At 38.0% G+C, this 26,877-nt stretch overlaps 1 long non-coding RNA gene across 1 annotated transcript in view; it reads left to right on the top strand.

The window, feature by feature from the left end:
- Positions 1-1,934: 1,934 nt before the first annotated feature.
- Positions 1,935-26,877, top strand: part of LOC138159798 (uncharacterized) — a 114,286-nt gene continuing 89,343 nt past the window's right edge. Inside the window, exon 1 of the long non-coding RNA XR_011167985.1 lies at positions 1,935-2,285. This is a non-coding gene — a long non-coding RNA (uncharacterized lncRNA). The remainder of the gene's footprint in view (positions 2,286-26,877) is intronic.

The following is a 26,877-nucleotide window of genomic DNA, read 5'->3' as shown; positions in this document are numbered from 1 at the left end:
TCAGTTGTTCTGCCCCTCTCCCCACCTGCCTTTGCTCTCTTCCTTGAAATATTTGAAATATCTTGAGACCTCAAGATTGTCACGTTCCTGACCCTTTTTATTGGTAATGTTTTGACATAAATAAATTCCTTTGGCTTTTACAGCCCTTCACAAATTGACCCCAACCTATCTTTCTAACCTCATTATGTATTACTTCATTTCTCATACATTATGGCCCCACCAAATGGGTCTTTTTACCATTCCTCCCACATGACACTACATGTCCTGTGTGCTCTGGCTGTTTTCTATGCCTGGAATGCATTCTGTTTTTACTTCTGCCTTACAGAATACCTTGTTTCCTTTAAAAATCTTCACAGGTGTCATCTGTATGAAGGCTCACTGGATTTCTATTGCTGTTACTGCCTCCCCTCTCCCTGACAACCCCAATCTACCCTTTACCTAGTATATTCATGTTCATTTCATATTAATCTCTTTCTGTATCACTGACCCCTTTTGCAATCCAGACTACCATAGCCAAAGGTCCCTTTCTCAGAATGTTTTTCAATCCATAGAGTATAATATGTAAGATTATGAAATAAACCAATTATAATAACAAAATTATTTTAATATTTTTTAAAAGTTCACAGGTGGCAGATTAAGAATCTTTGCCTTATGTCTCTCTATAGAATATAAGCTCCTTGATGGTAGGAATTGTCTTTTTTTATTTTACTATCCCCACTATCTGAGAAAAAGCATTTAATAAATACATCTTGGTTCATTGCTTGAATGATTGATTTTGAAAAATATGGACTGTTCCCAAGGCCTTGGAGCTGTGATTCATAGTCCATTTTTACTGCACTACAAGGTGGATGACAAGGTTGAAGAGTTAAAGCTTATTTGGACCTGAACACAGTTAGAAAACTGGCTAGTCAAGCTGCATTCTTGTTAGCAAGGATATTTGAAAAATTGAAAAGCTACTGTGGCTTCTACCTTTAACCAACATCCATTCCACGTTGACACCCCCAGCTTATCTGCAAAAAGAGTAAATACTGAGGACTTTGTAATTCCACAACACCATTAGGGTGCTTTCCCCTAACCTTATTCCTTATCTCCTAGTTGAAGTTGTTTCTTTGCATATCCACAATTCACTGGCATTACCTCATCAATACCTGTCATAACCATCAGGGAAATGAATAGTTGTGCCCAAGCTGACTTAGGATACTTGACTGGTATGCTAACTTGTGACTTCTGTGTTTATTTCTGATCATATAGATGCCAATATCTGGCAGTCTGGTAGACATCCCCCTAATGCTGCAATGTGTTCTTCCTACCTAGTCTGATCGTGCATGAGAGACAGACAGACAGAGACAAATAGACAGAGATAGAGACAGAGACAGACAGGGAGATAGAGAGTAAGTGAGAGAGAGACAGACAGACAGACAGAGTCAGGCAGATAGACAGACACAGGGACTAGAAATAACTTGTTTTTATAGAAAATCCCTTTTGAGAAGATTTCCTTTTGTGAACCAAGGATGAGAATTTGAAGATCCCACATTTCATGGGTGATATAATTTCTGTCATCCTAGATGAGCAAAATAATGCAAGAGAATGTTGATTTCTCTACAGTGAAGCATGCTTAAAAATAATTTCATCTTGGGGAAATTAAAAAAAATAAAGAACTCACATATATGTGTATATTTATATCTATAGCTATCTTATCTATGTATATACAATTATGTGGGTATGTGTGTGGGATTGAGGCTGAGCAGAGCTGATTCCCTCCTGCCTTTCCCTGCCCCCCCATCCCTAAACCTCTTTGCTATTGTCTGGAATGAGGATAGTAGAGAAGGAAGGCTATTATTTTCCCCTGGGTTTCATCACTGTTGGTGCTGCTTTTAGGAACAAGGCTGAATGAATCATTACAGCTACTTTTAGCAAAATCACTAGCAAGGATGGTGTGTGTGTGTGTGTGTGTGTGTGTGTGTGTGTGATGTGTATGGGTGTGTACATGGGGTATGTGACTGGGTGTGTGGGGTGTGTGTGTATATGTGGGGTGAGTGGGTGTGTGTGATGTGTGTGTATGTATGTGGTATGTGTTTTTATGTGTGGTGTGTATATATGTATGTTGTACATGCTGTGTGGTGTGTGTGTGTGTGTGTGTGTGAGTGTATGCATGTGTGTGGCGTTGTTGCTCTTGGAGTCCAGAGACCTTGGTTCAAAGAGTTACCGAAGTTATGATACTGACCTTGGAGACAGCAGATCAGTTTAATTGCCGGGTCTGCCACCTCTTATCTGTGTAACTTTTGGTGAGTCATCTTACCTCTGTAGGTCTCAGATCCTTTATTTGTCAAATGAGTGGGTTGGACTAAATAACCTCTAAGCTCCCTACAGCTTTGGAGCTATGACCTTATAATCAATCCCATAAGCCACTCAACCTCTTGGACCCTCAGTTTCCATTTCTTTAAAATGGGGATTGTGATACTTGCACTATGTAACTCACAGGGTTCTGGTGACGCAAGTACTTTGCAAACCTGAAGGGTGAGTTACTAGCATTATTGCATGAAGGTTGGTTGTAAGAGAGGATGGGAGTGTTCGACTTGGCTGTGGGGGAAGATGATGTGAAAAAGTCAGCTGGGGGTGGGAGAGACTCAGAAAATCATTGTCAGCTCTGTGAGTGTCAGACATTAAAATACAAATATGCATTTTGCCTTGCATATGGTGGCTGCCTAATTAGTATTTGAGGAATTGACTATGAATGAAACTCTTTTAAATGGGATATGCTTTGGCTAAGTGTCCTCTTAAGGGAGAGCAATAAATATGAAGTGAAATTCCTGTAGAAGGACCTTTGGAAGATGACCCTTTGCTGGGATCCTTAGCAGATGAGTGGGTACTTCTTGGACTTGGAGAAAAAAAAAACATTGCTTTGCTGAGTATTTTGACATAATTCCATTTTCTCAGAGATCCTAAAATAGCATAGAAAAGTGCTTTACATGAAGAAGGTGGATTGGATTTTTTTGTTAATTATACTTTAGAACATCTCTTTCCATATTGTTTTTTTTTTCTAAAAAGAAATACATATTGTGGGTAAATATACTTTTCTGCTTGGATGTCTGGGTTTCAGGGACCTTTGAGAGGCTTCTTATGTAACTGCAATCTGACAGAGAGAATTTATAGCAAATGAAAGTTGCCAGCTTAAGAGACTCCAAGACTTGAATTCACCCAACAGGATTAGCTGGAGTTATGGAAACACAGGTTTAGTTGCTTTCTTTTCTCTGGCCTCCACCCTCTGCCTCAAATTTAATGAAGGATGGTTTAACTCTGCCTAGCTTGTTCTCTGTATCTTGTGCCTTACACATGACTACCCAAGGCCAAACCTAATAGGGCCGGCCTCCTGGAGAGTATAAATGTTTGACTTGCCCAGTGATCTGCCTCTGGGATTAACCTATACTTTTCCAGGGCTGGGGTTTTAGAGTAGCATTTGCTTGTCTCTGCAACCTCTATTTCATGGGAATATGCTTTGCCATGTGAAAATCACAGAATCTTGAGTTTAAATATGAAGGGAACTTTAGAGGCCATCAAACCCAATCTTTTCATTTTATAGATGAGGAAACTGAGACTCATAGACATTAAGTGGCTTTCCTAGGGTCATAGAGATAGCTAGTAAGTATCTGAGGCAGGATTTGAATTAAACTCATCCTTATTAGAAGGCTGGTACTCTATTTACTTCATGATATAGCTGCATGATATTCTGATGTTTTTAATCACAGAAGTTCTTAATCAAATGTCATGGATATATGACATATTACAAAGGAAACCAATTATGTTGAACTAGTTATCAAAATGGGGCAGCTATGTGGTGCAGTGTATAGTGCTCTGGGTTTGGAGTCAGGAAGAACTGAGTTCAAATCCAGCCTCAAACACTAGCTGGGCAAATCACTTACCCTGTTTGCCTCAGTTTCTCCATCTGTAAAATGACTTAGGGGAAGAAATGGCAAATCATTCCTGTAACTTTGCCAAGAAAACCCTAAATGGTTTCATGAAGAGTCAGACATGAGTGAACCATGATTTTATCAACATCTTTTAAAAATGTAAGCTCTTGTACCAAAGCAATATCAAATATAAGAGACTGCATACCATAAAACAAATTGCTTTATATTTGTCACTGAAAAAGCATCTCTATCAATCATCAAGGATTTACTTAACCTATGTTCTTAGTAACGTATAACAACTATAAAGGGTATGTTAGGGATAGGCGATGAGACCTGTGATTTTATTAATGTGGGGAACACCAGGTTGGGTGTTCTACCTCTATCAATGTAGGATAACAGCTTCTCTGTAATATACAGGTGCAGGAATTTGCCTAAAGGTTTAAGTAATTTACCCAGGATCACACTGTCAGTATATGTTAGGTGCGGGACTTGAACCCAGGTTTTCCTGGTTTTGAGTCTGCCTTTCTATCTGCTGTGCCATGCTGCCTTTTATAAAAACAATGATTAAAAATCTGGTTTCTGCTTGCTTTTACAGAGTTTATAACTCAGTCTGGGAAGCAAAAGAAGTAAACTTTAAATTTGCATATACATAAAAGAATATTCTGTTAAGCAGGAAAGGAGAATATCACTAAGAAAATGTATTGGTTTGTTTCTGTGTTTCAAATACTAATCAGGAAAGAAAGCATAGGCTTTTAGAATAATCTAATAGAAAACATTTTTGAATTAGTATGTATAGCAGATTGAAAAGGATTTTGTGTTTTGTTACTTTAAACAGATCTAGAACAAAGGTTAAGCTTATTAAATATGCTCATCAAATGGTAATCCTAAGAGACCATGTGGAGTGACAATATAAAAATCTCAACTCCTTCTATTGTATTTGTGGATAAATGGGGCTTCTGGCAATGTAGTGAGCTCCCCACGGTAGGAAGTATTTAAGCTAAGGTTGGATGATCACATGTCACAGATTATTCATAGGAAGCTCATAGATCATGTTGAAATTGGAAAGGGCCTTAGTAGACATATAGACCATACTTCTTTATTTATATTTTTCTTAATATATTTTTATTTATTTAAGAATATTTCCCAATTATATTTTTTAAAAAAATTATTAAAAAAAAATTTGAGTTCTCATTTCTCTCCCTTCCTTTCATCCCTTCATTTACATTTATTTTTCTTTTTGAAGGGGAAGGAAGGGCAGTTGGGGTTAAGTAACTTGACTAAGGTCACATGGCTAGTAAGCATGTTAAGTGTCTGAGGCCAGATTAGAACTCAAGTCCTCCTGACTCCAGGGCCAGTGCTCTATTCACTGTGCCACTTAGCCGCCCCTATTTACATTTTTAAAACAAGGAAACTGAGGCATAGAAAAGCATAGCTCCTCTTCATGAGCACATGACTGAGATTTGCATCCCAGACTCTTGATTTTCAGTCCATTGTTCAGTCATTTTGATTGTGTCTGACTGTGACTCCACAGAAAAGATACTGGCTTGAAATTTCTTTTTCCAGCTCATTTTATAGATGAGGGAACTGAGGCAACACGGTTAAGTGACTTGCTCAGGGTCACACAGATAGTAACTGTCTGAGACCAGATTTGAACTCAGGAAGATGAATCTTCAGAACTCCATGCCTGGTAGTCTATCCACTGTGCCATCTACTAGCTGACCTGATTTTCAGCTCATGTTTGTTTTATTCTATTATGCTGTTTCTAACTTCTCTTAATGTACTAATACCACCACTCTTCCATTCATGTAGGCTTGAAACCTTGAATTCTTGACTCTTCCTTCTTCCTTACTCCCCATCTTCAATCAACATGTTGAATTATATTGCATTTTGTGTGTTTGTTTTGTGTGCTGCCTTGATGCCTCTCTAATGGGATTTCAAACTTCTTGAGGATGAGATCCAAGTCATAACTCTGTGCATTTTCTACCCCAACTAGTGTTGAGTGTAAAGTCAGTATTAACAATGCTCGTTCCCCAACTGTTTTGTAGAGACTAATGTCAGAACTGAGACTCAAACCTACTTTCTTTTTCAAACTGGTGCTTTTTAAACTTTTCACCATATCTACTCTACAACTACATGCGTGTATATGCAAGATGTTTCTTTAAATGAACACTTTTAATTTAACCATTAGAAAACTCATTATTACTGCTCAAACAATTTATACTTTGTAAATGTTAATTTGCATCATGCTATTTAGGGGCATGATCCCATTATGGTGTTGGATAGTTGAAAGATAACTAAATTTGAAATAAAGGGACCTGGGTTTGAATCCTGATTGTGCTAGCTTTTACCTGTAAAATGGGACAAATCTCTGGACCTTTCTGGGCTTCAGTTTTCTCACAAGTAAAATAAGTGCATTGGAAAATGTGATCTTCAGTTCTAAAATCTGTAATTCTATGTTTCTAGCATTCTATTGACTGTTAAAGAATCCTATGTAATTGACTCATGGTAAACAAAAAAAAATCTCCCTTTGATATGACTCACACTAAGCTATATTCTTGTTAAATTATTTATAATGGTGTATATTGACTTTGCATAGAAATCCATATGTGATTCAGGAGAAAGAGACTTGCGTTCAAATCCCAGATCTGTTTCTTGCTAGCTGTGTGACTTTGGGTGAGTCACTTTACCTACTGAACCTCAGTTTCCTTATTTGTAAAATAGGCCAGGATGGATTATATTACCTCCAAGGTTCGCTCCCACATGAATTATAAGTTCCTATAATTCTAGGTGAGACCAACCTACAATATTTCCCAGGAATAATTTTCCTCATCTTCACTAATGTTCTTGTTTGGATCAAAGATGACCCTAAATTTCCTAGAGACATAATTGCAGAGGGTAAGCTTTGGTGAGTCCTACAAAGGTAGATGGGTGACAGAGTGAATTTCTTTCATCCAAAATAATACTAGCTAAACCAGAGAGAGAGTCATCACTAGGTTAGAGGGATGGAATTTTTAGCTTCAACCAACTATCAAAGGCTGTCTACTAAAACATGGGTATGTTTGCTGTGGTCTATATCACTGACAAAATCACAGATCCTTGAATTATTAAAATAAATAAGCAATCCCTAAAATTGGATGGCCCCAATGAGCCTTCCTACCATGATGACTAACACAGATCATAGTTTGAACAAGGTACAAGAAGTATTTTGTTCAGAATACCTTCTGGGGCGGCCAGGTAGCACAGCAAGTAAGAGGACCGGCTCCAGTGTTGAGAAGACCTGGAGATCGAATCCTGGGCTCAGACACTTAGCACCCACCCAGAAACACCTGGCCGTGTAACCTTGAGCAAGTTACTTAACCCCAATTGCTTAGGGGTGGTGGCTCAGCGAGTAAGAGCACCAGCTCCAGTGTTGGGACGACCTGGAGATTGAATCCCGGGCTCAGACACTCAGCACCACACCCAGAAATAACTCCGTGTAACCTTGAGCAAGTTACTTAACCCCGATTGCTTTAAAAAAAAAAAAAGAATACCTTCTGTGAGTGCTGAGTAAATATTGTGTGATCATTAGGATCTAATCTATTGTCTAGGGTTTTATAAAGTTTCACTAAAAACCAGTAGTATGGCTTTATAAGTAAACCACCTACCCTTTCCAGTTTCAAGCATGTATTTGTTAAAGAAAAAAAATTTTTCTGAATAGCTCAGAACAGAGAAGACAGGAGAGACTTGTCTGAATCAGGAAGCCTGTAAATGTGGAATAACAGGACTTGTCTCCTAATTAAATCAAGTCTTATCAGTTCATTTGTTAGACTTGTTAGACTTTATGAACTAGCTCAAATGTCTCTAAAGAATCAGCTTGGGTACTAAGTAATGAGCAAAGTGAATGATGAATGTAGCTGATGAAGATCAGAAAATTTAGTTCCAGTGTTTCAATCACATTAATCCTTAGCTTAGGTGGGAGGCTTCTGTTGGGTTTTCTCTTTATCTATGTAATAGGAATATCTATTGTCTTGTCCTGATTCTTACACAGCAGGTTGTATATGGTACTTTGGGCTGGTTTGCACAACTCATAAGTAATGAACATGTGTGCTCAGGCATTATTATATGGACGAGTTGCAGGTCTATGTTTTGGCCCTGGTATTATCTGGATTTTCTTTGTTGATTATGAGCCTCTATTTCATTTATGGGCTTATCACATTTGATATAGAAGCAAGGGTGAACAAAAAAAAACAGGTAGAAATGGGCAATATTTTTTTATGCATCCCTCAGCTAACATATACATATGTGCACGCACACGAGCAAGAGAGGTCCCCTTAGTGATCAGGCTAGCCAGTGTATTTTAAAGGCTACTTACTTAGAAGAAAGGAACACATCATGACAATAGACTGCTACTTTGAGTGTGCTTGATTGACCCATATTGAAGACAGATTCTTTTTTTTTTTTAACAGTTTCAGCTATTGATTATTTATTTTGCCCTTCATCTCTCCCACCTACTGAAAAAAGGAAAATAAAAACATGAATAAACAAAAGAAAGAAATAGGAGAAGGAAGGAAAAAAAGAGAAAGGAAGAAAGAATCTCTATTACATAAGCACAGTCAGGCAATTTCCACATTGGAATGTCAAAAAATGATTTTCTTATTCCACACATTAATTCATTTTCTTTCTGTCATATTGTGGGTAGAATTCTTATTGATCAGTTCTCTGGAATCATGGTTAAATATTTAGTTGATCAGAGTTCTTAGGTCTTTTAAAGTTTTGTTTTATCATTCTAATGCTGATGTTTTGGTATAGATTTTCTTCTGGTCCTTCTCACTTCACTTTGCATCAGTTCAGGCTGGTCTTTTCATGTCTGATTCTCTTTCCCACAGCAGCATTGTTTTTGCCCTCCTGCTGAAGAACTCATGTTGGCTAATCTAAGTAGCATCAGGGGCTTATTACTGCTACATATAGCCTTCAATATGGAAGAGTTGCAGGTCTATGTTTTGGCCCTGGTATTATCTGGATTTTCTTTGTTGATTATGAGCCTCTATTAAATTTATGGGCTTATCACATTTGATGTAGAAGCAAGGGGGAACAAAAAAAAACAGGTTAAAATGGGCAATTTTTTTTTCCCATAGCATTGGAGTTTTACTTGATAGTCAAGAAAGTTGAAGAGCATCATAAGAAGTAAGCCTCCTTAGCCCAGAATCATTGCTTTTCATCCAACACCATATTACTCAAAAAAGAATCATCTGGCAAAGGTTAGCAGCTGTTGTGGTAATTCTACTCTCCCTATTGATGAGACTTTAGGTCTAACCTTCCTTTTCTCCTTACCCCCCTCTGCTGGCTGCTACCTGGGACTGCCCTCCCCACACCTAGCCTAGCAAACCATTTTTATTTTTCAATCAAACCCCTTTCATTCACCCAAGATCCCCTACTTCTCTTCCAGCCTATGCTCTAAAATACTAATATATCCTGATTCCTTTTATTCTGAAATGACTCTTTGGTCTTTCTCAATAAGATTTTAGTAAGTGAAAAGAGAAAAGAGACAAAGAATAGGTGTGAAACATGAGCATTTCTCTTTTGTTTTTCCACTAATCAAGCTCTAGTGATTTTTTGAAAATCTTAAAAAGATTTTTTTTTTAAATTTTTGCTATTTATTTAAATGACAGAAGAGTAAGGGATAAGGGATAAGACTCTTCTGCCTCAAAGTGGGCCTTGACACTCTGTAGCTCTCATGGGCTTTCCTTTCTATTATAGTTTTTTTTTTTTTTTTTGTCATATCGCCCTACCAAGTCAGAAAATCACTGAGAATTGGTATGTAAGCTAATTTACTTTATTTCCTCCCCTAGTACCAGGGACAGTTCTTTGCAAATAGTTGGTACTTAATAAAACTGGTTGGAAGTCAGTCTGGAATCATGAATAGAAAGTCAGTTTCGAAGCCTCAGAGATCTGCCTTCAAGTATGGCCTCTGACACGTACCTCTTGCATGACCCTCTAAAACTTAATAATCTCCCAGGGCTCTAGGCAACTCTTCAAGCCTTTAAGTTAAAGACATATCCAACATTAGCATTCATAGAAGGAATTTCCAAAATGGGAGTTAACTACACAATAAAATCATAACTCTTCGCCCATCCCCCTTCCCAAAAATAATTAAAGTTGTTGGAAATAATTCTTAATGAAAGTATATGCAGACCAATCCCTGAGAATATGGCAAAGAAGAAACCTGAGTGACAGAGGAAACCTCCTGAAAGGAAAAAATGTACCATGGAGGTTTTTAACTGGCAAGAAGCCAGGACTGAGTTAGACTTTTAACTCATTAAACCTTGGGAATCCTCCAGAACCTGGTCTATTTCTAACCCCTCAGCTCCCCCAAAGGGAATGAGAGAACAAGGAAGCATAGGTTGTTTATTTCTTTGTCCCCTTTTCCTCCAATCACAAGGCTGAGTGATTCATATTACTTCCCAGTTCATTGACAAGCCTGAGAAGTATTTCAGGTTATTACAAAGCATTTGTAGCACTGAAGACTTCTTTTTTTTTATGAATTAGAAGGGATGATTTGTTTTCTATATGTCTCTGCCCTAAAGCAAATAGAGATAATTTTCTTCCTTCTATCATTTCCCATGAAAAACCATCCCAAAGAGAGATAGACAGGTGCATCAGAGTGTATCAGGTATGGAAGATCCTAGGTGTGCCTATGTTCCATTGGTTCACCTTGATTCTTTTATGTACTGGTTATGTAGTGCCCCTGAGTTTCATGGTAAATCTAGGTCACCATATTTATTATAATACCCTGAATCAGTCAAGGGCATTGCTGAGTGCCTATTATGGCCATAGAATTTTATTAGCTGCTATAAAGCAATATTCTTTAAAATGAAAATAAGGTCTCTGCCCTTAAGGAGTTTATAATCTAGGCAGGGAAACAGTATCAGCAAGAAACAGCTGAAAAAGAAGTTTTATAAAGCAACATATCAATAAGTGAGAATTAAAACCATACACACTTACCACATAATTGTTGGAGTGACAGAGAGTAGAAAGGCACGACCATAGTCAAATGGCAGACTGTCTGGTGGTGATGAGGAGAATGATTTTAGATTTAGTGCTAGCAGGGATATAGGGGTCATCATGTCTAACTGAGGTCATTGAGTCTCAGAGATAAGAAACAAGTAGCCTAAGGTCATTAAAGTAGTGTCAAGACAGGATTGGAACTTAGGTTCTTTGTACCCCAAAACCAGTGCTCTTTCCTTTACATCATACTGTTGCAGCAGCAATGATTCAGTGCAAAGAATGCAACATCTAGAGTCACAGGACTCAGGTTAAAATCCTGCCTCTGACACTCTGTGTGATAGTTCATACCACTGAGCCTCAGTTTCCTCATTTGTAAAATGAGGAGACTGAACTAGGTGGCCTCTGAAGTCCCTTCCAGTTCTAAACGTATGATCCTAACATCTCCCCATCCTCACATTTCTCAATGCTGTCAGCCTGGGCCTATCCTTTGCAACAATGTCTCCCTTGTATACTTGTGCATCTGTATCCACATTGCCTAAAACAGAACCGTCCTTTTGCTAGGCATTTACGACTTCTGTTGAATGGAATTGACAGTAGCAAGGTCATATTTCATCCATCTCAACTTTCATAGAAACCTCTGGACTAATTAGATTAAGTTTTTATCATTCCTTTTAACTTACTGTTTTTAAGGGGTTGCTTATTTCATTTAATTTTTTAAAAATTGTATTTGTTTAATATTTCCCAATTACATGTAAAACTTTTTAACATTCATTTTTAAATAATTTGAGTTCTAAATTTTCTAACTCCCTGCCTCCCCTTTCCCATCCCTTGAAAATGCAAGCAATACAATATTGGTTATTCATGTGATATCATGCAAAACATTTTCATACTATTCATATCATTCCTTTTAAAAGATGGCTTTGGCTGGTCAACTCACTTGGTCTCTTTCAGCTTAATTTTCCTTATTAATAAAAGGGAAATAATAATAATTATAATACCTGTTGTACAGGAATGACCTCAAATGGTTATTTTAAGGGTCAGTCAACAAACATTTATGTAGTACTTATTATTTTTCAAGCCACAATGCTAAATAGATCAAATTGAGATGTATTAAGCATGTTTTAAACCTTAAAATGCTACAGTTGCTACTACTACTACTACTACTACTACTACTACTACTACTACTACTACTACTACTACTACCACCACTACTACAACTAAATATCATTTATATAGCACTTTAAGATTTGCAAAGTACTTTACCAATATGATCCCATTTTATTCTCACAATAGCCCAAAACTTAGGTGCTATTATTATTCCCATTTTACAGTGCTGCAAACTGACTCAGACTGAGCATAAGTGATTCGCCCAGGGTCACACACCTAGGAAATTATCTCAGGCAGTACTGAAATTCAGGTCTTGACTCCAGGTTCAGTGTTCTATCCGTTGTATTGCTGAACTGCTCTAAAAAAGGCAAATTTCAGATTAGTATGGTTATTATTAGTCAACGTAAACTACATTTTGACATCAATGCTCCTTTGTGAGAGACACAGTTTCAAAGCTGTTCTGAGAAACATCCCCTTCACACAAACACGCCTAGCTCCTCCCTCATCTTGCCCCCAGCTGCTCCCCTGCTTTCCAGAGAAGGTGGTTCGACGTGCATTTTTCAAAAGCATGCTGCCCCATTTCAAAGAGAGAACACTCAAATTGCGCAATCTGAAAGAAGGAACAGTTTGTTTTGCCCTCGCCTCCCCCCCCCACCTTTTTTATTGCCCGCTAAATGCCAGCAGACTTTTTAAAGTAACAGCAACTAGTGTAAAGGAGAAGAAATCAAATAAACTTTTTATTGCCTTGGTTATAAACCTATTGCTCCTTCTTTCATAGATCCACAAAACTTTCTATATCTTTTGGCAATAGAAAGTACATATAATGTGTTTTACTCTGCAAATACAAGTCAGGCATGGTATAATATTACAACTGCTGGGATAAAGACATTGTAAAAATGAAGCTGGAAAACAGAAACTTTTCATCTATGGGAATGCATTTTGTATTATCCTTGCTGTAAGCAGGAGGAATAAAAAAAATGATTACATCAGCAAAGAAGAGAATGAAAGGTGGGATATATTTTGTGTAAATAAAACCACACCTTTTAAAAACTTGCATTTTTAAAAATAACTTTGCACATGCTTAAGGCCTTAAACAGGGCAAACTGTTCTCCACCCTCTCTGAATTGGCACCCAGGCAATGAGAAATCTTGCAGCCTAAGCCACAGGTGTGTTGAATCATCACACCTTAGGGGGCAGAATGGAAAGTGATGCTTATAAACCCAACCTGTTTTGACGGCAGGTCATGTTCTGGAACACCCCTCCCATTCTCTTGCTGCCTCTATCTTTCCCTCCCTGTTTCTCTTCTTCTTCTTATCCTTTCCCGGCCCTCAGAATCCCGAAGGTGGGACAATGTGGTCATAAGTGATATAAGAATAGGGAATTTTACTATTCTATTTTTATTCACCAATCTTAAAAATTTACTATAAACTCCAAACATCTTGTATTCTCAGTCATCTCTGGTCTTTATCTCAACATTTTTCTCTGTGCCACTATATATTGACTTATTGTAAACAAATATAACTTTATATTATAGATATTTATTTAAATATATGTGTGTACACATTTACTTGTATATATATGTGTGTACACATAAATAAAACACACATACACACACATATATGTATATATATGTATATGCATACATATGCACTTGTATGTGTCTCCTACCTTCCCCTAATAAGTTGCAAGCTCCTCTAGGGTTTCTAATATCAGATTTTGAAGGGGAACGCCTTTCAGTGATCATGTTTCAAATCTCTTATTATAGAATGAGAAACTGAGATACAGAGAAGTAACATGCCCAGGACAAGTGAATGTTTTCTACTTTTCTTCCCCCCTACAATACAGTTGTTCAAGTACAGTTCAAGCACAGTACCTTGAACATAATAGATGTTCAGTAAATCTTTTTTTAACAATAATAAAACAGTATTGAGCAGTTTGGCACCGGAGAGGGATAGTCTTTCAATTCAATTCAACAAGTGTTTTTATGCCTACTTTGTGGCAAGCATTAGGCTACGTTCTGGGGATACAAAAGCCAATACAAACAGCCTCCATCTTCAAGGAGTTTCCAGTTTCTCCTCTAAATCAGGGGTTCTTAACCCAAGGCCTGTGCATTTAATTTTTTAAAAGTGTATTTTAATGTGATGGGTTTCCTTGGTAATGCTATGTATTTTATTTTATGAATTTAAAAACATTATTCTGAGAAAATGTCTATAGGCCTCACTAGCCTTCCAAATGATCTATAACACAAAAAGTGTTGAGAATAAATCTTTTATAGAGCTATACGAAGAGCTCTCTAAATATACCATAATAACAATGCTGAACATAACATGCTGTTCAATCATTTTCAGTTATGTCCAACTGAATTCATTGGTGATTTTCTTGGCAAAGATATTGGAGTAGTTTTGCCATTTCCTTTTCCAGCTCATTTTACATGAGACAAATTGAGGCCAACAGGATTAAATGACTTTTACAGGATCACACAACTATAGGAAGTGTTCAGATTTGAACTCAGAAAATGAGTCTTCCTGACTTCAGGCCTGGAACTCTAGCTACTGTACTACCTATCTGCCATTGAATATAACATTACATGGCCCAGCATAACATCATATTCATCACATGGCATGATATAACACACAATATACAACCTAATATATTATATACAATATAATAAATATAATAATAACATAATATAATAGCAGTGTATAGAGGTAACAGCCTTGGAGGAAAGAAACACATTTCTGACTGGGAGAATTCATTACATGGAAGCATCCTTTTTAAAGCTTGCCAAACTATTTGGGAAAACAAAACAAAACAAAAACAAAAACTTACACTTCTATACTGGCAATCTAGTAGGAGAGAGGGAAAAAAAAATCTTGTAGAAGCCATCCCTTAAGTTTGTAACCCATGGAGATTGGAAAAGGTAATTAGAAAACTAAGAAAAATGTAGCATTTTTGGTGCAGAGTCTAAAGAAACTCAAAATATCTAGGAAAATAGACTGGAGTGGGAGGCATGTATGTGTGTGATCTTGGAGGTGTACAGTTGTTTTTGTAAATATTCATTTGGAAGATTTGTTTTGATATTACATCACAAAACTTGTACCCAAACCTAACATTTCTAAGTTTAGATGTTGGACCATTCTCTGAGGGAGCAGCATGACAAAGCTGGGAACTGGAAGGGCCCAGCTGAGTGGGTTGAAGCACAAGATAGGGAGCTATTGAAATGGATTTCTGCTTCTGTGTGGAAATGAATTGTTGTAGCTTGGAAAAGCACCAAGATGAGCCAAATATTTATATTGTGATCACATGAAACTGCATGGGGCAAGAGAAGGATTACTGAATATTTTATTTAAGCTGGGTGGTGGGGAGAAGGGAAATGCTGGCCCTTTTTCTGCAAATAATTTCTTTGTTTTCCCTTGACAAAGCAAAGCAACTTAAAATTGAACTACTTCTCTTCCCTTTTGGATTGCTTTATTGTAAATGTCTTTCTGAAAGTATTTGAAAGGCATGTGCATATTCCCCAGGGATTTGGGGATGTGTCATTTTCCCACAATCTTTCCCACCAGTCCTGGTTACTATACTTGTAACTTATTCTTCTGCTAAATAGATGTAGTCCCTTGATGTTTTCTAGTCTTTGATCCCCGGGAAAAAATTGTAAAGAAGTGAGTAGGTGGCTAGAACCCAATGTGTACAGCTCAGTTCAGGAGCACTTTGTCTTCTTGGTAAAGGTAAGAAGAATATACTAAGTGCCTACTATGTGCCAGGCACCATGTTTGATCCTGGGTATATAAATGTTATAAATTAACAGTCTGTACTCATGAGGATCTTAACATTCTCAAAGGGAAGAAAATAAGGACATGAGATGTATGCCTAACTTTCTTTTCTTTTGTATTGGTATTTGTTTGTTCATTTAGCACATAATAAATTATTGAGGACATACTATGAGGAGGCCCTATCCCAAATGTGTTTTTTTCCCCATGAATTGCCAGTCAGTCAATACAAATATTTATTAAATGCATACTATGTGCCACATACTGGGCCTGAAGTCAGGAAGACTCATCTTTTTGAGTTCACATCTGGCCCCTGGCACCCACCAGTCATGTGACCTTGGGGAAGCCACCCAAGCCTGCTTGCCTCAGTTTCCTCATCTGCAAAATGATCTGGAAAAGAAAATGGCAAACCACCCCAGCATCCCCATCAAGAAAACACCAAATAGGGTCATGCAGAGTTGGACGTGACCGAAACAACCGAACAACAGCTCTGCCTAAAGACTGAGAATGTGACTATAGTACAAGTTAGGATGCCTCGCTTTTCCACAGCAATGTAATTGAGTTGTCTAAGTGCTGTTATGAGCCTAGTCCCAGAGTGGTCTACCATTAATTCAATACCACTAATTGTTTATAATATTTCTCATCTGCATAATCCTAATCCACTTCTCTGATTTGAAAGGCAAATTTAATTTTGGGACAGATTATTTCAGGTCTGGGGTGAAATTATTTCTAGATAGGGCATGTTTTCCAGGAATAGGGAGATGATTGTAGGATGCCCTAGTTGAACCTTATCTGGAGTATTGTATTAAGTTCTAGGTACCGTATTTTAGACAGGACTTTGATTAAAGAGGAGAAGGTTTGCAGAAGGACATCCACAGAGGTCAAAGGCCATAACTACATGCCATATGAAGACTGATAAGGAACTGGGTATGTTTGGCAATGAAAAGAAAAGATTGGTTGTAATGGGATGGGTAATGATAGCTATTTTATGAAAGAGGATTAGACTTGGTTCTGTTTGGTCTTAGTAAATAGAATTAGGAGCAATGGATAGGAGTTGAAAAGAAATAAATTTAAGCTTGATATAAGGGGGAAACATTTTAACAATTAGATAATTTAACAGTAAGGGAATGGGCTACTTCTGGAGGTAGTGGGAATCTCTTTCACTGGAGATCTCCAAGTAAAGGCAGGATGACCACTCATTGGGTATAACCTGACAGTGGGGATTACAGTGTGAATTATTTTTCAGATATAGGTTGGAATTGATAGATGGTTACTGAAGTATTTTCCAAATGTGTAATTTGGTGGTTGGCTAGGGGCTTTCTAGGTTACTCTGGGGATATAGTTTTGTCTGAAACAAGCTCTTCCTGGTCATCCTGGAACAAATAGATCTTCCCAGTAATCATTTCTACCAGAGTTTCTTAACCTGAGTACATAGATAAACTTCAGGGGTTTCACAAACCTGGACAGGACAAAAGGTCCATCTTTATTTCAATGTAATTGATTTTCTTAGTAATATTGTTTATATGATTTTATTCACTTAAAAAGATTAGTAAAAAAGAGGTTCATAGACTCTACTAGAGTACCAAAGGGATCTGTGGCCCCTAAAAGGGAAAGATCTATTTTAGACCAAATAGAAGTTAAGGTCCATCTGCACCCCACCAATCCACCCTAATCCAGACACAAAGCACAAAAGCAAATTTATCCCCAGAGATGAGTTGGATGACTCTTTGACCCACTATTAGTTATTTTATTTATTTTTAATTTTTAGAATTTACTATATAATTTTTAAATTATTTTTAGTTTACCTCATTCATTTCCACAAGATTTTGAGTTACAAATTTTCTCACCGTCTTTCCCCTACCTACCACCATAACACAGCGATACCACTGTATACCCCCCTCCCCCAATCTGCTCTCTCCTATATCCTCTCCCATTTCCCCTCCGACTTTCCAGTAGGGCAAGATCGATCTCTATACCTCAGTGCCTGTATATATTATTTCCCAGTTGCATATAAAAATTATTTATACACACACACACACTATATATATATATATACACATACATATATATATATATATATATGTTAAATATTTGATTTTAAAACTTTGAATTACAGATTCTTTCCCTTCCTCCCTCATCACCCACCCTTACTGGGAAGATAGGCAATTCGATATAGGTTGTACACGTGTAGCTACGAAAAACACTTACAAAGTGGATATATTATGAAAGACTGACTATATTTCCCTCTATCCTATCTCACCCCCCCCCCCAACTTATTCTATTCTCTCCTTTGACCCTGTCCCTTTTCAAAAGTGTATGTTCTAACTTCCCTCCCCTCCAACCTGCCCTCCCCTCCATCATCCCCCTCTCATCCCCTTCACCCCCTACTCTCCTGTGGGGTGAGATACCCTATTTAGTGTGTATGTCATTCCCTCCCTAAACCAAATTCAATGAGAGTAAGGTTGGCACATTCCCTTTTGCCTCCCAGTTCTTCCCCTCCATTGTAACAGTTTTCCTTTGCCTCTTTTATATGAGATAATTTACCCCATTCTGTCTCTCCCTGTCTCCTCTCATTATATTCTTCTTTCACCTCTCAATTTCACCTTTTAAGTATCATCTCTTCCTATTCAATTGATCCTGTGCCCTCTGTCTGTGTATACCTGTACACATATATACACACAGTCACATATGTATTCATATGCCCATATACCTTCTTATATAGACATACACACACACATTTATATTCCCTTTAACTCTTCTTATACTGAGAAAAGTTTCATAAGATACAATTATCGTTTTTCTATGTAGGAATGTAAATAGTTCAACTTTGATGAGTTCTTTATGATTTCTTTTCCCTGTTTATCTTCTCATGCTTCTCTTGCTTCTGAATGTCAAATTTTCTATTCAGCTCTGACTCTTTCATCAAGAATGCTTGAAAATTCTCTATTTCATTGAATGACAATATTTTCCCTTGAAACATTATACTCAGTTTTGCTGGGTAGGTGATTCTTGGTTTTAATCCCAATTTCTCTGACCTCCAGAATATCATATTCCAAGCCCTTTGATCCCTCAGTGTAGAAGCTGCCAGATCCTGTGTTATCCTGATTGTGTTTCCTCAAGACTCAAATTGTTGCTTCTTGGCTGCTTTTAATATTTTCTCCTTGATCTGGGAATTTCAGAACCTGCCTATAATACTCCAAGGAGTTTTCTTTTGGGGATCTTTTTCAGGAGGTGATCAGTGGATTCTTTCAACCTCTATTTTGCCCTCTGGTTCTAAATCATCAGAACAATTTTCCCTAAGAATTCTTTGTTTGTTTTGTTTTTTATAAAGCAATCGGAGTTAAGTAACTTGCTCAAGCTTACATGGCCAGTTATTTCTGGGTGTGGTGCTAAGTATCTGAGCCCGGATTTGATCCCCAGGTCATCCCGACGCTAGAGCCTGTGCTCTTACTTGCTGAGCCACCTGGCCACCACTATCCCTAAGAATTCTTGAAGGATCATTTGTAGGTGTTTTTTTTTTTTTATTATGGCCTTCCAGTAGTCCAAAAATTTTAAAATTATCTCTCCTGGATCTATTTTCCAGGTCAGTGGTTTTTCCAATGAGATATTTCATATTGCCTTCTATTTTTTTTATTATTTTGGATCTGTTTAATAGGATCTTGATTTCTCATAGAGTCACTAGCTTCCATTTGCTCCAATCTAATTTTGAAGAAATGATTCTCTTCAGTGAGCTTTTGAGATTCTTTTTCCATCTGGAAAATTCATCTTTTTAAGGTATTCTTCTCCTCCTTGGCTTTTTGAGCCTCTTTTGCCATTTGAGTTAGTCTATTTTTTAAGGTGTTATTTTCTTCAGTCAGGTTGTTGACTCACTTTTCCTGATTTTCTTGCATCATTCTCATTTCTCTTACCAATTTTTCCTCCACTTCTCTTATTTGGTTTTCAAAATCTTTCTTAAGCTCCTCTATGACCTCTTACCAGTTCACATTTTTCTTGGAAGCTTTTGGTGCAGGACTTCATTGTCTTCCTCCTGTTCCATTCTTTGATCCTTTGTGTCCCCAAAATACGAATCTAAAGTTGGATTGCTGTGCTTGCTTTGCTTCCTTTGCTTACTCATGTTGCCACTCAGTTACTTGACTTTTAGGATTTTTGCCACAGTAGCACTCTGCTTCCATAGAGGGAGGCTTTGTCCTAAAAAGCTGCAATTTTCTCAGCTGCTGGAACTATTAGTTGGATGCCCTCTCAGAAACCTCCACTGGCTCTGGCACACTGGTCATGCACCCCAGGACCTCTACCCTAGACAGCAATCCAGATCCATGCAGGTTGAAGCAAGAGCAATTACCCTTCAGACTGGTTGCTTGGTCCCCCTACAATCTGCAGACCCAGAGCTCTGAAATGTCACACAGCAGGGCCACTGTGCCTTAGCTGCTTCCCCCTCTGGGGGCAGAGGCTGGACCACACTCCTGGACAATACATTCCCAAAGTTCACTGACCTCTCACTTTGTCTTTGGCATTTATGGGTTGATAATTCTGGAAACTGCCACAGCTGCTGGTGATCCACTCTCCTGAAGTCCTTCCAACCATGGCTGGTTGTGACTGCCCTGAAGCTAAAACCTCGGGCTCACAGTGGGGCTGGGCTGTTCTTCCAGCTTGCTGCAATGGACCCTTCCTGTCTGCCTGCTAAGCTTTCTTTAGGAAGAAGTTTGCTTCTCTCTGTCACTTTGTGGGCTCAGTAGACCTAAAGTTTGTTTACAGTCATTTTTATAGATATTTGAGGTGGTTATAGAGGGGGCATATTAAGTTTTCCTCCTTCTACACCACCATCTTGGCTCCACCCCTCCCACTATTATTTTGGGTAAGATTAATCAAGTATTTCACAGCATGGGTGATTTTGTTAAGGTGAGCATTCATTCTGTAGATGGAATTTTTGACTTTTTATTGTTTATTAGTAGATCTTACTAATTTGCTATGACTAAAAACATTCATTAACCTGTGGACCAACCTTATCACAATGAATCTCTTCAGCTAATAAAAATAATATGAGGGGCGGCTAGGTGACACAGTGAGTAGAGCACCGACCCTGGAGTCAAGCGGACCTGAGTTCAAATCCGGCCTCAGACACTTAACACTTTATCATCTGTGTGACTTTGGGCAAGTCACTTAACCCCAATTGCCCCTTCAAAAAAGAAAGAAAAAAAATGAATGATATGAGCTGCTACATATATATGTGTGTGTGTGTATACATAATATTGCATATATACATGAATATATATGTGGGCATACATATATAAACAAATATATACACATAATAATACTTTTTATATACTGGTTACTATGAGAAGTTTTTACAATTATTATCTCTTGTGATCCTCACAACAACCCTGGAAGATAGGTAGTATTATTATACCAATATTTTAGTTGAAGAAACTGAGGTAAACAGAAGTTAGGTAACTTGTCCAGTGCACATGACTAGAAAGTGTTTGAGGTCAAATTTAAACTTAGGTCTTTCTGACTTCAGGGCCAGAGCTCTGCAGGACCTGCCAACACTTAAACTCCAGTAGCATAGTTTTGAGAACCCAATTTCCCCTGCACACTAAGATGCGACATCAGTGTAGGACTTTAGCAGGAGACTTTACATTGTCAATTAACTCAGATGCTAGGCTAACTCTTCATCAAGTTCCCCTTCTATGGAGGTCTCCAAAGGAAAGCAGGAAAACTACTTTTCAAATATAGTAGGCAGATATTCCTTTTCTGGCCTTTGTTGGCCTAGATGACCTCCCTTCCAGCTTGGAGATTCAGTGATTCTGTGGTTCACACCCTATTTTTCAAAACCACAAATTTGTGTAGAATAATGTTGGAAGATATAATCCTTCTAAATTTTGAGCTACATGAGTAACAAACTATAAAGACTGAGCATACATTGAGAACAGTTTAGTATTGTACTCAAATAAAACAGAACAAAATTAATCTCATACATATTTTATGATATGTAATCATCATTGTGCTGCATAATAATTAGGCATACATTTTGCCCTTTGCAATAATAGATAGGGGGATTGAGGGAAAGAAATTCTTTGCTTCCTTCCTAGGGTTGTAAAAAGGAAAGAAAAGCTTGAATAATATAATTTAAGGAAGTCTCACTCTCTCTCTCTCTCTATCTCTGTCTGTCTCTCTGTCTCTGTCTCTCTTTGTCTCTCTGTCTCTGTCTCTCTGTCTCTCTCTGTCTCTGTCTGTCTCTCTGTCTCTGTCTCTCTCTCTGTCTCTCTCTCTCTGTCTCTCTCTGTCTCTGTCTCTCTCTGTCTCTCTCTCTCTCTGTCTCTCTCTCTCTCTCTCTCTGTCTCTCTCTCTCTTTCTCTCTCTCTCTTTCTCTCTCTGTCTGCTAACCTCACTTCTCCACTCCTCTTACTCCCTCCAAATAGCTCTTACACTATACAGAGTTTTAACAAAACAAGATTCATTTGGGTAATAGAACAAACAGAAACCTCTGACAGGGATAGGGTCAGGGCAAGTAATTAGCAATTCACAATTCAGTGTGAAAAACTTAATCAGATTGTCTTCTTAACTTGAACATCTAAAAGAATTAGAGTTTTGATGGGGGTAGAAAAAAGGGTTCAAAAGGTAAAGAACTCTCAATAGGTAATTTTGGCATGTGTACCAACTAATTTTGTAAATTTCAGACTAGTTTGGCAAACCAACTCCTAGATATTTTTCACCCAAACTCAAGAAGTTAAAAGTTCTACTCATTGGGGCGGCCAGGTAGCACAGCGAGTAAGAGCACCAGCTCCAGTGTTGGGATAACCTGGAGATCGAATCCCAGCCTCAGACACTTAGCACCCACCCAGAAACACCTGACCGTGTAACCTTGAGCAAGTCACTTAACCCCAATTGCTCAGGGGCAACCAGGTGGCTCAGCAAGTAAGAGTACCGGCTCCAGTGTTGGGATGACCTGGATCAAATCCGGGCTCAGATACTCAGCACCACACCCAGAAATAACTGGCCATGTAAACTTGAGCAAGTTACTTAACCCCAATTGCTTTAAAAAAAAAAAAGTTCGATTCATAATCTTCATTCCCAAATCAACTCCTTCTGACTCACTTATTTTTGTTAATGGAATTACCAACCTCTTTACCCAGATTTGAAATTCTAGTGTCATCTGTAAATCTCTCTTTTTCTTACCCCTTTCAACCCATCCATCTGTTCCAGTAACCAAACCCTGCTGATTCTATTCATTAAAAGCTTCATGGGTCAAACCACCATTTTTGATAGTCCTTCTCTCAGACACCATCATTCCTTAGCTTCCATAACCCTACTCTTTGGTTGAGATTGCTTAATTTCTTTTGCTGAATTATTGACCTCCCATTAGGTGTAGATATTCTCTAAGGCTTTGTCCTAGATTTTCTTTTCTTCTCTCTCAACACTCCCTCAACTTCCATGGATTACCATCTCTATGCAGATGACTCTGACTACATATTTCGAGCCCTAATTCTCTCTCTGAATTCTAGGTCCACATTACCAATTGTTGACTGGAATCTTCCCCTATATATCTCATTGACCTTCTAAATTCAGTAGTTCCAAATGGATCTCATTATATTTTCCTTTACACTCATACTTCCTTCATATTTCTCTGGTTGTCACAAGGATTTAATCATGCAGGTTCACTACGTTGACAACACAACCCCTATCCCTCAATTCCTACATACAACCCATTGTCAAGTCTTACTGATCCTGTCTCCACAACATCATTCACAGTAGAGCTCTTTATTTTATGCCATTTGGGGCCCTAGTCACCTGCCACATAGACTGATTGCGACATCTTCCTAATTGTTCTCACTGCTTTGAAATTCCTTCCTCATCTAATTCATTTTCTACATTGCTGCCAAACTGATATTCTTAAGACAGATCTGACACTTGAAAATTTCAGTGACCCTATCTTGGATAAAATGAAAACTCCTCAGTCTAGATCCTTTACAATCTGATTATCACTTTCCACTCCTCATTCATATTACTTCCCTCGATGCACTTTTTATTCTAGTCAAACTATGGGTCCACCTGTTCCCCACACACAGTATTCCATTTTTCAATTCCTTGCTTTTGTATAAGAAGTTCCCTGTGTTTGAAATGTATTCTCTATTCCCTTCTACCCAATGTAGGTGCCAGTTCCTGTACTTGAGCATTTTCTGATCCTCCTAATTATCAACTATTCTCTTTCTCCTGATATTGCTTTGTATTTATTCTGCTTTAAAAATATCATGTACACTCTAGCCTCCTTAATAAAATATAAGCTCATTGAAGGAAAAGATTACTGTGTTGTTTTTGATCAGCAGGGTCTAACACTGTTTTACACATGATAGGTACTTAATTCACCTTGTTGATTATTGTTAAACAACTCCTCAATAGTTACTATTAAATAAATCCTAACTCTAATTTCTCCCTCCCACTCAAATCCATCAGATATATTATGGATTGAGTAATCTTCCTAGTGGACAGATTTGGTTATATCCCTCTCCTGGTCAAAGGCATTCAATGCCTCACATTGCCTAAAGAATAATGTTGATTCTTCTCCCAACACTCATAGATTCCCATAACCTAAGCCCAACGTCTTTTCCTATTGTTGTTGTTCAGTCATTTCAGTTGTGTCCAACTGTTCATGATGCCATTTGGAGTTTTCTTGTTAGATATATTAGACTAGTTTGTCATTTCCTTCTCCTGCTCATTTGACAGATATGGAAACTGTGGCAAACAGGGATAAGTGACTTGCCTAGAGTCACACAGTTAGTAAGTGTTTGAGGCTAGATGCCAACTCGGATCTTCCTGACTCAAGACCCAGTTCTCCATCCACTTTGCCATATGCCAATCACCAATTATTTTTTCAGTTGTGTCTGACTCTTAATGACCTTGTCTGAGGTTCTCTTGACAAAGATATTGGAGTGGTTTGCTATTTCCCTCTCCAGCTCATTTTACAGATCGCAAACTGAGGCAAACAGGGTTAAGTAACTTGTCCAGGTTCATACAACCAGTAAGTGAGGCCAGATTTGAACCCAAAAAGATGTTTTCCTCACTCCAGGCCTGGCACTCTGTATAGTGTGCCACCTAGCTGCCCCTGATGCATCTCTAAATAGTGATGTAGAGTGGAGATGAGAGATTTAAGAGTAGAGAAGGTCAATGTAATTGGAGGCCAGGGTATTGGATGCATAATTACTGTGAATATTGAAGTCACCGATGATGAAAGCCTAGGAAGATGATGAGGCAGGTAATGAAGTATTGAAGGAGAAAGTCAATAATTCAACATCAGCAATGAGAAGCTAGACGTGGCTGTATGATTAGATAGTGTATACTTTGAAGGAGGGAGTTTGATGAGTAATAATGATAGAGAAGTTCTGTAAGTGGCAGCAGTGAGCAAGGACTGGGCTAATTCTAAGGGAATAGTGGACAGAGTTGGAGAGAATGACTAGGGCTATGATGTCTACAGAGAAAGGCCAGGAAATGGTAGGAGAACAAGGGGGAGAGATGAAAGATAAAAGGTAGCTTTTGAATAAGAGAGTGTGATTTCAGAGGCCACAGTGGAAGAAATGAACAGACGTGTTCTAGGATTGCACGTGGGAAAGGGTCAGACAAGATAGAGTTGGATCTATGGTGAGAGGCAGTCTATAAGTTGTATCATGTGTATTTTACACCCTGTGTAACCATACATGCAGAGCTACTAAGAAATTATGATACTGAGAGCATAGGTTCTTGGTACACTGATTAATATCAAACTAATCCTGTGATTCTAAGATCCTATTTGTATGTAGCCTCAGCTGGTAATAAGATGAAATGAGGAATTCTCTCCTACTTAAAACCAGTTGAGAGAATGGTTTGTGATATTCATCTTTGATGTTATTCTTATTGTTTTTAATCTCCCTTCATGAGTTCCACTTTCAGTCAAAATGCACTACTCATTGTTCCAGTCAGCTCAAAATTTTAACTCTTGCCTCCAAGCCTTAACATATAGCACATTCCCCTGACCCCCATGCCTGCAATGTTCTCCTTTCTTATTGCCACTAAAAAGAGTCCTTACCCTTTCTTCAAGGATCAGTATGGATGACACTTCTTGATAAAGCCTTTTCTGTATCCTCCAGTTTTTTTTTAACATTCTTCATTTTCAGATTGCCATATATGTGATTTTTCTGTGTAAATGTTATATTTCTCCCACAAAATGTAAACTCCTTGATGATGGCAGGACTTTGTGTTGGGTAATGTGTGTGTGTCTATGTATATGTTTAGTCCTTGTATTTCTATCATCTCATATAGTATCTTGCACATAAAAGTTTAATATATTGATGTGGAATTGAATTAAATTAATTTTTATGTTCACCTATTTGTCTTTTCTATAATATTGGAAAAATGGATTTGGAATTGGGCATGCACTCTGGCTCCTTTGGGATGGATGAGCACTGTGTCTCAGCACTGAAAGACCTAGCTTTTGCAATGTTGATGTGCTCTCTTATTGGTCCTTGTTTTTGTAATAGAGTCACCTGTTGAAACTGATTGGCAGCTGATCCAGAACAGCTGCCTCCTTCAGAGGGAGGAGAAATGGCTATTTGCCTCTTTGAATCCTGCCTGGTTTGGAACGTAGGTGTTCTTTCAATATCCAGCAAGAAGCTCCCTTTCCCCTCCTGCAGTCATGGCAACTGTAGGTACACGGCAGCTTCCCTTGGCAAGTCTGTGACCAAATCTCCAAGTTCTCTGTAACTCATCTGCTTTCTGTTTTCCACCCTAAAAAAAGCAGATGGACAATAGACTCAAAGACAGTAGAACTCAAAAGAGTTCCTGACTTGGTGGTAGCTGGACAATGGATGGCATTTCTTGCCTTTGCATTTCTTCTCAGAGGAGAAAATGTGCTATTATCATGAGAAATTGCTAAGAGAATATGATAACTAAAAGGATTTAAAAGGCATAAGACTTTCCCTGGTATGGTAGACCATCTGGACTTTTGTGTGCATGGTATAGGTCAACACTAATAATGAAATAGCTATTTAGCAGACCTCCTTTTTTGGGAGGGAGATTATAATAATCTTGATGATTACTCTTTTATGTTTTAAGTATTAATACATGCTTCTGAGTCTTTTGTGTTT

Source organism: Petaurus breviceps, unplaced genomic scaffold (assembly GCF_028583685.1).
Source record: "Petaurus breviceps papuanus isolate PSGF00001 unplaced genomic scaffold, PetGlider_PUasm1.0 178, whole genome shotgun sequence".
In the NCBI taxonomy this organism is placed as follows: Eukaryota; Metazoa; Chordata; class Mammalia; order Diprotodontia; family Petauridae; genus Petaurus; species Petaurus breviceps.
This window is presented reverse-complemented; position numbering and strand designations above follow the sequence as displayed.